Source organism: Miscanthus floridulus, chromosome 5, assembly GCF_019320115.1.
Source record: "Miscanthus floridulus cultivar M001 chromosome 5, ASM1932011v1, whole genome shotgun sequence".
In the NCBI taxonomy this organism is placed as follows: Eukaryota; Viridiplantae; Streptophyta; class Magnoliopsida; order Poales; family Poaceae; genus Miscanthus; species Miscanthus floridulus.
In genome coordinates, this window is record NC_089584.1 from 42,735,009 (window position 1) to 42,747,267 (window position 12,259).

The 12,259-nt window shown below is 41.8% G+C and overlaps 1 non-coding gene across 1 annotated transcript; it reads right to left on the bottom strand.

Annotated features, from left to right (window-relative positions):
* Positions 1-7,968: 7,968 nt before the first annotated feature.
* Positions 7,969-8,074, bottom strand: LOC136455809 (small nucleolar RNA R71). The gene has a single exon (XR_010759275.1). It is a non-coding gene; the product is annotated as a small nucleolar RNA R71 (small nucleolar RNA).
* Positions 8,075-12,259: the final 4,185 nt, after the last annotated feature.

The following is a 12,259-nucleotide window of genomic DNA, read 5'->3' on the forward strand; positions in this document are numbered from 1 at the left end:
GCTGGCAATGATGCCAAGTTTGTCACAAGTTCTTGATCATCAGCTCATCATATTCCAGATAATATGGAGTTGGACAATTTCATCATAGGCAAAAGAGAGGAGAGGAGAGGAGAGTTGTCCACAAAAATTAGCTGCCGATTGCCAAAAAAATATAGGAGCTGCTGCCAAACATAGAGTTGGACAGCAGTAGTAGTAGTAGGAGAGTAGTAGTAGAAATAGTAGAGGAGAGGAGTAGTAGAAGTAGTAGGATAGGAGAGGAGAGTTTGATAGCAGCAGCAATAGTATTAGTATGAGAGGAGAGGAGAATTGTACAACACATAGTCCAAACCTGATAATGAACTTCAAAAATTAATATCTCTCAAACCTGAGGAGATAAAATCATGAAATTTATGGACAGCACAAATGACTAAATCCCCTACAGCTTTTGTATAAACAAGTTTCCTAGGAAAAGCCATTTGTAACACAAAATTGTTATCCCAACAAAAACTGCATAGGCTACAGTTTTCAGCAGCAGTATCCCAAACACCATTAACTCAATCACTGGACAACAACATTATAGACAAACATCCAACATTTTTAGTACACATTAGGACAGCTACTACTTTCTAGTTATCAATAGGAGCTGGTTTTGAAGTAAACATGGCTATAAATTATGGACATAGGGAGATGCATGGAGGCCATGCCAACAATTTTTAGCATCAACAAGCACAGCATGAACTCAAATCACTTCCATGGATGGATGAATGAATGCATCGATAAATATAGATAGAGAGGGAGATGGAACCACTGCCACCACCGCACCTGACCATAACCAACACCACACACATTTCATAATTTTCAAAGGGTAGCATCAGCAAGCACGGCATCAACTCAGTTCAGCAGGAATGGAGGAGAAGGCGGGGTTGGGGGGGTGCATACCTGCAGCCGGTGCTGTCCCGCAAACCCTAGCCGTAGGGGGCCGCTGGAGCTGGAGGTCGGAGAAGACACCAGAGCACGGCCACCAGATGCCAGAGTGCACGGCCACCGGTGTAGCAGAATGACCAATTTATAAGAGCACAAGTACAATAGCAGCCCACAAGCGGTCGCACTATCATCCTTGAGCCCATATAAACCCGGTAGTCCGTAGAGTACCAAAAAGGGTCTCGATTAACCATCAACATACAACCAAGATCGTACATGATTCAACATACATGTCACACGTTTCATAAAGTTCACAAATATAGTTCATCCATCAGAGTACGAATTTAGGTTATTACAAACTAAGTTCAAGTAAAATAGAAGCAAAAGCAAATTAAAAGTTTGAAACCAATATTTGCAACATTGTTTAAATATAGTGCTAACTCACGATCACACGTCCACAAAAGCATAAGGGAGGGATTAATAAGAGATGCCTACCCAGGGCTTACTCCTCGTCCACGGCGGGACAGAAGCGGTTCTTGCAATAGCCATGATAAACTGTACCATCTGCAACAATGGGAATAAAACACTGGACAAGGTAGTTCTATGCATCAAGTATTTCCAATCAACTCTTATAACCTAATGCATCAAACATAAAGGACTCAAGTGATATTTTGTAAAACATAGGAGGCTTAAAATGCTCCAGGGCTTGCCTTTTAGGAACGAGGTGGGGCGGTGGTCAGGGCACTCTAGGAGTTCATCAATGTCTAGCCCCTCTCCTTTGGGAGCTACAGGTTGTGGTGCCTCTTGGTTGTCCTCCATCTCTCCTTCGAATTCCAGCAGAATCACTTCTTCGGGCGATCCTATATGTATGATCATGAAATAAGACATCATGAATGCATAGATAGTGACATGGATGCTATGATATGACAAAATGCATGTGCATATGAGTTCTCAATAGTAAAGTATTAAGGTGATAAGAATATAAATCTTCTTTTACTGGGTAGGTGCATATCTCTTCTCGTATAGTCTAAACAACTCCCATAAAAAGCATTTTTGGGACAGCAAGACAGTAGCCACATATTTTGACCATAACTTGAGTTATACCCAACCAAATACTATAATATTGGACTTTATGGAAAGCTTATAAAATTATGTACAACTTTCTTATAGTCATCTCAAGATGATTCAATAGCTATTTAGGTCAAGCAATTCAATCTTCTAGATCTATCCAAAGGACAAGCAAATCTGATAACAGACTTTTAACAGCTATAACTCCCAAATCATTTAGCTTATGACTCTAAAATTTTTAGACAAGCTAGATGAGTAAATTATCTACAACTTTGTTAATAACAAGTTTCACAGGAAATGTAATTATCATCATGAATTTGTCAATACAACAGAAATTACTCCTGCATCTATCTAGTTGAATTATAAAGTAATAATTATGTAGCTGCTTATAACCAATCAATTTCAAGCACAACTACCATTATCAAAAGATCATATGCATAACAAGGACCATATAAAGCATCATGGTTAAGCCAAACTAATTTATTCATATACATTTATTAATTTCCTTATTTAATAACGTGATTTGAAGGATAAATATTTCCAAAGCTCAATACATTCTAACAAAATTACAGTAGCTCACATATGACCCCAAAAGTCTACTGTACAAATTTCATGCCAATTGCATAAGTATAGCCATCTCTACAAAAATGACAAGTTGCATAGGCTTATTTTAGCAAAAATAGTTTAGCCTAGTGAAAAGTGTCAAGCAACAGATTTTATATTTTTCTTAGCTTCATCATAACAGAAGAACACTGCACAAAAATTTGTATGATCATAAGTTATGTATTTTTACCTCATTTATTTTCACTAGAAACTAGCAATTATTTAAGATTAAACAAGAAGACCATATTCCAAGTGTGCCTACTACAAGTTTAGCATTTTTCCTAGCTAGAGCATGTAAACACAAGATCAAAAAAATTGGAATCCCAATTTTTGCACTTTCCTAGCTCAAGATATGCATTTTACAAATTTGATACAAGTTAAAAAAACACTTATCTAGCTCAATTTAATTGTCCTAGAAAAATACCCCAAACAGAAGATTTCATATTTTAATCAAATACTACACTTCATGAGGAACCCAACAAAATTTGGTTCACCAAAATTGGACACTCCTAACTTGAGATATGAATTTTTTGAAGTTTGCATATAAATCTAGAAAAATAAATCAAGAATATCACATTTCAATTTGACTTCATGGCTAAGTGCACCCGGTCCATGCACCTAGAGACGCTGACAACTAGACCCCACGGTCAGCGTGGCCCCATGTGTCAGTCACATAGAGCAGAGCACAGCGATTGACATGCCATAGCTCGTCACCGGTGAGGTCACCAGCGGTGATGTCCCCACCAACGGCTTTGCCTCAACATCCCACATCGATGGGTGCTCTTGGTTGGTCCAGAGACTCATCGGAGTAGGCTTGACGGTGGCCATGGCAGACGGTAGAGCTACGCGGCAGTTTTTCTAATGAGTTTCGGCCACGGCGAGCTCAAACAAGACTCATTACATGTACGCGGTGACCTAGCAAAGCTACAAGGCGCAGGTTAGGGTTTGAGGTGGCGCCGGCTAGCTTGGCCACGTGCATGGTGCTAGGACAGTGAGAGCGTGGCGGCAAAAGGCCACGTTCCACTCCAACGAGGCCTGCATCAGCCTTACGGTCCTGCCATGAGCTAGACCTAACTTCATCCTAACCCTAACATGCGACTGGGGAAAGGGAGAGTGAACAACCTCGGCCATGGCGAGCTCTAACCTATGGCATCAATGGCAGCCGTGCACAACACACAAGGGCATTTTGGTAGGGACATGGTAGTATAGGTTAAATGGGTCATGGCTTGAGCATCTATGGCCTACAGGGGGGCGAAACTAGAGAGAGATGGGAGGAGCTCTAGTTGAGGCCGACCACGGTGAGCTCAAAGCTCGGCGGTGCTCCAGCGATAGCCGCGGTGGTGGAAAGGAATCATAGGCCTTTTACCTTGGCTCGGACGAAGGCATGAGTAGGTTAGGGAGGTGGGGAAGCTAATGGCGTAGTTGCTGGTGAGAGCTATGGGACAGCGGTGCTATGGTGGTGGTGAGCTTGCATAGCGGCGGTGCAGCTGTGGCCACGGCGGTGTGGCTCCACTTGGTGAGCAGTGAGAGCAACTAAGGTAGGCGAGAGGGAGCGAATGGAGGAGAGTAATAGAGGCGCACGCCTTTTCTCCCTGCGCTGGCCTGATTGGTCGAGCCAACACCGGCGTATGGCCACCACATGGTGGCCGCAGCCTATGGCCAGTCGGCCACACTGCCACGCGCGTCCATGTGATCAGAGTCACGAACAATGCATGACAGCGCTGCTTCGTGGTGATATTACTCCAAATCTGTTCGTCCGTTACAAAAACTTTATTAACCAATGTTGTAGAACTACATGTAATCTACAAATTTTCTTTAGGAAGCATCCCCTAATTTGCAATGGTTAGCTAGTTACAATGCTCCCAAGTGAGGTACATTGAAACTATAAATAGCATTATGACAAAAAATTTTGCAAGTCTCAAAACAACATTTCCTTGCTATTTTGGAGCTATTTTTGAACATGTTAGGCACTGAATTAGGTCTTAACCCAAACATAAAAGTTGTTACCCTAGTCAAGTACTATAATTTTTATTTAGGTCACACAACCATGCAAACACTCTAAGCTACTGTTCAACTTTGGTCAAACAAGTATCATGAAAATGACATTTCAAATGAAACCAACACTTAGAAGCAAATTTGGCCTATGTCATGATTACAAACATTGTTCCATTTATCACTCTAGATGTGTCTAAGGTGTTTTCATGACCTCCCAACCATTTCATACATTTGTCATACATGATTGCAAGCATAAGCATATATATAAAATCAACATTTAATGTGAGAATGTATAAGAATGAGATGAAATTCCATATGCTCATGTTCATGAATTCTTGGATGATGCCTGTGCTCATGAAATGTAGATGCCAAATGCAATGCTTAACACTGGGGTGTTACAACCAGGGAAGGGGGCGAGGCTGCCTAGGATTGGCGCACAGCCCACTGGAGGAGGGAGCGTGTGACCACCGTGGAGGGAGCACGCGATTGACGGGCCCTTGGGAAGGAGTGTTGGTGGTCCTTAACTCACTTTTCTAACCACCAACTTTTACATAAAACCTGCTCAAATAAACACCAAACTTAGAATTAGGACTTATAACTAATCAATTCCATGAGTTATGGTGATTATTCGTTTTGCAGGAGGAAATGTTGGGATTACATAGAAAATGAACCAAAAGTGTACAAGAAACACAACAAAATAGACACCCATCATGAGCCCAAGGGGTGAAGGCCCATAATTAGACAAATCAAGGCCCAGACAAGTGGAGAACGAGCCCAAAATCAAACCAAACCAACTCAACTCCATGCAAAACCATCATGGATCAAGTCTACATGATCATAGAAGTCCACACACCAAAGATGGGCTTGATCCAGCCTAGCCCTGGCCCCACTAGCTTCGTTCGGCCCAAGATTTGGTCGGTTGACTCTTACCACCTCTTCAATGACAGTTGCTGAGGTTTCATCCAGATTCAATGTACCTGGAGGTCGGTTTGGTGCTTTCCATGTGGGCACAAAGTATATTCCAAGGGACATTCCCTCCTGTCCACCTATAAAAGGAGGACCTCCCTCCTCTCATTCACAATAGCACACAATGGAAGAGAGCAAGAAGCAAGAGCTACACTACAAGGCTTAGGCCATAGCTATCTAGCATTGTGTAGTAGGGAGAGATGTGAGGGAGAGTTTAGGGAAGTGCCAGACCTATCGGTCTTCCCCCGCTTATACCTCAATGGAATCTTCCGCTAAGTGAGCGTTCGTGGTTCCTTTGGTTATAAAGTCTTTTATTAGTTAAGCCTTACCTATACTTGTTTATGGGTTTGTTGTTCATCCCCATGGCGTATTCTCTAGTAGAGGACTCTCGATAAAGATGGATCACCCTGATCAATGCTAGAGTAGTAGTCGATAGCATAGACATGATGTCTAGGCTAGAGGCTACATTTGTTTGTCTCGTACTCCATAGTTGAGGGGTAGGCGGCAGGTGGTGATAGCCCTATCCATCCTTTGTAATCCCCCATGTTTGGGTATGGCATAGAGCTATAGGCCAGGCTTACTTGGCAAACTAGGTGCTACCCGGTGCCCAAAGTAAGCAAGTAGAAGTAGCGTTTATCTATCCATAGACTCTAAAACCTTAGGAATCCATCTCAACCTCTATCAACTCTATCCTTGTGTTATCCTTAGACGAATTACCTAGAAGAGTACCTCTGTTCCCTGCGGAAAATATGATACCCTAAATACTTCCAGATGAAATGCTACAATGGTATATCCGTGTGCTTGCGGATTATTTCTATATGTGTTAAAAAATACCAACAATGAGCGAGACCACTGTGGGGAGAGCACGACCGCCGCCCCCTCAAACCCTAGTCGACGAGGATCTCATGTTGGGAGATAGGCAGCACAGCCACCGCCTCAAACCTTAGCCAGCAGCGGAAGCACCCTGGAGAGATGGATGCTGGTGGTGGTGCATAGGCCCACCGGAGAGGGGCGCGACAACCTGAGAAAGGCGCATCGCCCGACAAGGGAGGAACCGCGCGAACCGGGCCGACCGAGCACAATCTCGCAAACCCTAGCCACGCGCTGTGGCAGCCCAAATGGCGGTGGTTAGGGCACAAAGGGGGTTGAGGGAGGACGGCAAAGGGGGTTGGGGAGTGAGGATGGTGGAGGTAGGGCACGGAGATGCGGCGGCGGCTACATGGAAAATTTCAGCTGCCTGCCCGCGTCCGCAATGAAGAATAGCGCCCAAGACTTAGTGAAATTTTGGCCTCCCATGCCCTCAGGTATATATACCCAGAGGCATTTGTAGGGGCGGTCAGAGTTATAAGCCACCCCTTCAAATATTTTCTATTTTTTAAATAGTATTTCTATATTTTATACTTGGGCGTACAAAAAACTTAGTAAATAAGGAATGACTTAGGAAACTTTTGCTCTTAACTAATCTGTTGCCTAGCCATACTATATTTATGAGTATCTATTTCTATCTCTGGATCGCTATCAATGCCTTACACTTATCATTTATTTATCATTTGACTTACCCCTGCTATAGCATGAGAGTTAATGATCTTGTCATAAGTATACATATTTGACAATATCTCTGTGCCAACCCCATCGCTGCTCCCTATGGCTAAAATATAAATAACGATACTTGGTATACTCCCGGATGAAATGCTACAATGGTATATTATCTGTGCGCTTATGGATTACTTTATATATATATATATATAAATTTATAAGTGTTCTCAATAATTACCAACAACGCATTTCTGGCATCATTGCTAGGGGTGACAACTTAGTACTAAGGTGATGCTAAGAAATGTCAATAAGCATTTCTGGTGCCGTTGCCAGGGAGGGGGACAAGGCTAAGAGAATTGATCAAACAAATACTTATTTATGAAATCATAACACCTCTGCTTTAGTAGGCTTACCCTTGTTTGTCTTTGTTCATATCTTATATAGGGTATTGCAGGATTGGTTCTGATTCATCAAAAGATTCCATCAATCACAATCAAACCAATCAAGAGGTAGCTCAACACCAGCTTCTAAAGTTATGGCTAAAAAGACTCTGCGTGAATTCTCTGCTCCAAGGACTAAGAACATTCGCACTGGACCAACACTCAAAACCAATAACCTTGAGTTCGATCTCAAGCCAAGCCTCATCAACATGGTGCAAGCTACCCCATTTAGTGGAAAGGCACACAAAGATGCTAGTGCTCATCTCCAGAATTTCTTGGAGATTAGCAGCACAATCACCATCCTTATGTTGCTCAAGACATCATACTACTCCACTTGTTTCCATTCTCATTAGTGGGAAGGGCGAAGTAGTGGTTCTACACCAACAAAGATAACATCAATATATGGGCAAAGTGTTCAAAGGCCTTTCTAGCAAAGTTTTTCTCTATAGGCAAGACCAATGCCTTAAGAGAAAAGATTTCCAACTTCTAACAATAGAAAGGAGAAACCATTCTAGAAGCATAGAATGTTTCCAAGAATACATTTTAGATTGTCCTCATCTTGTGATGGAAGATTGGTTGCTCATGCAAAGCTTTTACCATGGATTAACTCAGAAAGCTCATTAACAACTGGATGCGACTGTTGAAGGATCCTTTATGTCACTCACCCTTGAAAAAGCTAAAACTCTTATGGAGAAGATAGCCTCTAATCAAGGCTGGTCCCAATGCAATATTCAAGCATGCAATAAGAGCGAAGAAGTACCAGAAGAGGTGTGTGCACTATCAACCAAGATGGACGTCTTGTTGAATTGGCTTGAATAGCGAGCCAATTACAAGAAAGATCGTCAGGCCATTCAAGATGTATTTAATTCCCAAAACATATGTGGAGAATATTTGGGGGTTAAATTCCCTAAATATAAAGAAGATGCAAACATTTTCATCAACAACTCTGCTCCACAACAACAGAGACAAGGATGGAATCAACAACAACAATAGTCAAATTACCAAGGTAAGTACCTAGGTAATTATGCCTCTAATCCTAAGCAACCATCCTTGAGAGACTTGATCATAGAACAAGCCAGGATTAATGAAAATATTTCTAAGAAGCTTGCTTTTAATGATGAAGTCTTAAAAACATAAATACCAAAATGGATAGTTTTTCTTCTACTATAAAAGACCAATTTAGCTATAATAAAAAGATAGAATCACAATTATCCTAGTTGGTCGCTGCTCTGCCTGTTGCCACTAACCTTGAAAAGGTCAATGCCATAACCACAAGAGGTGGCAAGTCTACTCGTGATCCACCATATCTGATGAAGATGGGTAAGACACCGACGGAAGTACAAGAGGAGAAGAAGGATGATGAAGTTGAAGAAGTTGAGCCACAAGCACAAGAAATGATGCAAGATTTTCATGACACCACCTTCCTACCGTTTCCATGTAGAAATCAAAAAGACAAAATGGATGAGTAGTTTGGTAAGTTTGTAGAGGTAATTCAAAAGTTATATATCAATATTCCTATGCTAGATGCTATACAGGTACCTACCTATGCAAAGTACCTCAGAGACATCCGAAACCATAAAAGACCACTGCCCACCACTGAGGTAATCAAGCAAATGGAGTGTAGTCCGGCCATCCAGAACACATCACCTATCAAGAAGAAGGATCCAGGATGTCCCACTATTCATTGTTCGATCGGAGACCAAAACTTTGAGAATGTGCTATGTGATCTTGGAGCAAGTGTCAGTGTCATGCCCAAGAAGGTTTTTGACATGCTCAACTATTTAACACTCATGCCAACATCAATGTGCCTGCAACTAGCTAATCAACCGGTTCGCTATCCTGCCGGAATCGCCGAGAATATTCCGGTAAAAATAAGAAACTTCTTTGTTCAAGTGGATTTTGTAGTACTTGATATGCAGGAGGACATGAAGACATCCCTCATCCTTGGGAGACCCTTCCAAAGCACTACAAATGCACACATTGATGTCAAAGACAGAGAAATTAAATTCCATATCAATGGCAAGGAAGAGCAATTCACCTTCAAGCCAAGGCCAGAACAATGCTCTAATTTGGAGTGGCAAGAGAAGCCAGTACAACCATCAGGGTCTCCATCTCCAAGACCAACTGATGCACTCAAGCAATAAATACAACTAGAGAAGTCCGGTTCGGCGGACTTAAAATCCTGAACCCTCGCCGAGAGGTAAAATCGATAGTTATCCATATTTAATTTTACCTTAGCAAATTTACTTTTCTGCATCTGCTTTGCATTTAGAAAAAAATAAAATAAAAATTCTCATCATGGCATTATAAAATTCAAGTCCCATGTAAATAATTTTTATGAAGTAAAAACCTGTAATAAATATTTATCGTGGAGGCATAAAATTTTAAAAATACCATTCATACATCTATTTGTATTTCATAGTATTATAAAATATTTTTGTATTACATATATATACATGTATATATGGTAGAAATACAGACACATGGGACCCACTCAACCACCACCCATCACTTCTATCTCCACCATCACCTCCATTTCCACCTCCATCTTCACTTTGCACCATCTAGAGCGCATTTTCAACGAAAGGAGCACTCACCTTGCTTAACTATGAAGCAAGTAAATATCTGGAGGAAGGGGAGGCTAGTTGGCCACCATGTGGGGCTAGCCAGCCCCATCACTTGGCCGGCCGAACTGCTATTGCGCCGCCTATAAATGGCACCTCTCCTGCTTGCTCTCGGCCTCACACACACTCACAATCCAGCATCCAAGTACAAAATTTTGAATTCCAAGTTCATAGTAAAAATCCACTTAATAGAAGTGTTGTTGGGGTTAGGAAAGTTGAGAAAGAGTAAGAGTGGAAGGGCTATCAAAAATTTGAAGAAGAGTGAAAAAGGTTAAGAGTGGAAGTGCTGTTAAAATTAAGAGGGAAAATAAAAAAGATTAGGGTAAAAGTTCTGCCAAAATCTTGATTAGGAAATCAAATATGACTAACCCTCGAACAACTAACTTCTAGACGGCTCACTGCTAACTTTTTATTTTCCTAATTCGTTCCACGAGTTGTGTTGTCTGCTTATTTTGCAGGAAGATGAGCAAGTTAGTAGGCAAGCTCTCCATTCGACGAGAAGCTCTTCTTCCAGAGGAAGCACCAACATGTAGATCGACACTCCATCTCCCACTGTCAGAGCACTGTCCGGGCCATCATCCGCCGAGAAGAACATTCTCCTAGAAGAGAAGCACCTGAAATTCTAGAACAAGACAGAGAAAGACGCCTATAGGCAACTGAAAACTCAAAGGTTCATTCTCACTCCCGCTTATGATCCACCCCTCTTGTAGTCAACAGGTATGAATACTAAGTTTGAAATCATTTTTAAAACTATTGGGTGGGAGAATGTTTGGGAAATTAATGAGCCGGTGTCAAAACTTATAACTGCTGAATTTCTATGCACCTTGCAAACCAATGATTCTGAAGTCTCATTTAGACTTTTTGGGAAAGACTTTTCTATTCTCTAGAATTTTAGTGAGCTTCTAGGATTCCATGCTCAGTGTGTAGTTGATGTAGACACCGCTATACAATATTTCGATAGGACGAAGTTTTGGAGAGAAATATCTAAAGAACTTACTTGTTACCGTCCTCGTACAAATGAAATTCATCACCCTACCCTGTGCTTTATGTATGAATGGCTAGGATTTTCTTTATCCCCTAGAAATGATTTTTGCACTATAAGGAATGATGAAGTTCAGCTTCTCTATGCCATGGTTAAGAGAAGAAAGGTTTCACCGGTCAAATTATGATGAAACAATGGACATAAATTCTTGAACTTATGGGAGATGTTGGGTGTACTTCTCTGGTCACCTGCATAGCCAAAAATTTGGGTTTTTTGGAGAATGCTTCTGTTGCTTACATTGATGACATTCCCTGTTGGTATATCGACTATGAATATTTTGTCTAAGCACACATGTTAAAAAAGAATAAGGATGGAAAACTTGTCATGATGTACATGGATTATACAACTAAGATTCCGTTGCTAGATCGGAACCTCAGTTTGTATGCGGTGAATTATTTTGTCTTTGATATATAGGTCAAGGAAGCAACGCCTCACAGAAGTGCTTCTACGAGAATAACTCACAACCCGCAGCCCCGGTACTGTGGTGATGATCTGATCCTAGAGGGACCGCCTTTCACCAGCTATGCAGGCTAGGATCAGCGAGAATCCTCCTGCATGTACCAACCCGAGCATGCTGGTTGGGAGCAGCCCGCTCCTCAGCACTCTAAGAGCTCCTGGCAGCAGGGCACAAGTGAGCAATGGTAGGATGGCAACTTCGACTACTATCAGTAGCAGTAATATGAAGAAGTTTCAAGCGGCTACCAGGGAGGACGTATATCCTTCTCTGCTCATGGCTACCATGATCAGCCCATGGGCTATCACGACCAGTAGATGGAGCATTCTTGCCTCGACACTAGGTTGACCACCATCAAGGAGACGCTGCACGACATCTAGAACCAACTTCATCAGCACTCCTAGTGGCAAGCAAAAATGGGAGACTGAATCACCAACATCCAGCAACACCAGCAGCAGGAGAATGAGAATTGGCACTACTTATTCTAGGGTCTCAACATTGACCAGCCATTCTGATCGACTACAGCAACACCCAGCTTAGGGGGGAGGATTCCCCGTTATCTAAGGTAAGTTTTCTTTTCTAGTATTTTTTCCTTTTCCTTTTTTTGAGTTTGTCTTATTAAAAAAATGAA